Source organism: Pygoscelis adeliae, unplaced genomic scaffold (genome assembly GCF_000699105.1).
Source record: "Pygoscelis adeliae isolate BGI_AS28 unplaced genomic scaffold, ASM69910v1 Scaffold99, whole genome shotgun sequence".
In the NCBI taxonomy this organism is placed as follows: domain Eukaryota; kingdom Metazoa; phylum Chordata; class Aves; order Sphenisciformes; family Spheniscidae; genus Pygoscelis; species Pygoscelis adeliae.
The window spans coordinates 206,063-206,640 of NW_008825493.1; the positions used below are offsets into that span (position 1 = coordinate 206,063).

A 578-nucleotide genomic window follows, 5' to 3' on the forward strand; every position below is an offset into this window, starting at 1 on the left:
TCTAAAGTCTTTTAGATTTCTTATATCCCCATCTCCATGGAAACATCACAGTTTCCAAACTAATGTACCTTTCATGTTTAGTGATCTTTATTTCTAATCCAAGTACAAGCTTCAGTCAAAACCAGATATTCTTTTACAAGCAGATGAGCAGAAGAGCAGCTGAAAGATTACCACTGACCTTGGTCTACTTAGAAAGCTACTGCAGGTGTCAAGCTCCACAAGTTAAACAACATTAGGAAACAGCAGAGTATTTCTTAAAATTCATTTAAAAATATACAGCGTGGCCACTTGTAAGGCACTAACTCAACTACAAGCACTTAAGCTTCTCTTGCATTCGCATCGTTTCACTGTAATACGGTAAAAAAAAAAATTACCGGCAGTAAAATCCTTCCTGGCAGAAAGGCAAAGAGCTCGGGGGAGCAGAGCCAGGGGATCTTATCGCCAAGGTCCACATGCCACACGCCACAAACCCAGGTGGCCTATGGCCGGCACCTGATGCAAATCCCCAGTTCCGGCCGCCACCTTGCGCCAAGACCCAGAAACCAGGGAGGGCTCGGGCAAGAACGGAAGCCGCAGAC

The 578-nt window shown here is 45.0% G+C and overlaps 1 protein-coding gene across 1 annotated transcript in view; it reads right to left on the minus strand.

The window, feature by feature from the left end:
- CDV3 (CDV3 homolog (mouse)) overlaps positions 1–395 on the minus strand; it is a 14,394-nt gene extending 13,999 nt beyond the window's left edge. The window contains exon 1 of the mRNA XM_009331244.1: positions 375–395. The gene's annotated coding sequence lies outside the window, so the exon portion shown is untranslated. The remainder of the gene's footprint in view (positions 1–374) is intronic.
- Between the last annotated feature and the right edge of the window lie 183 nt (positions 396–578).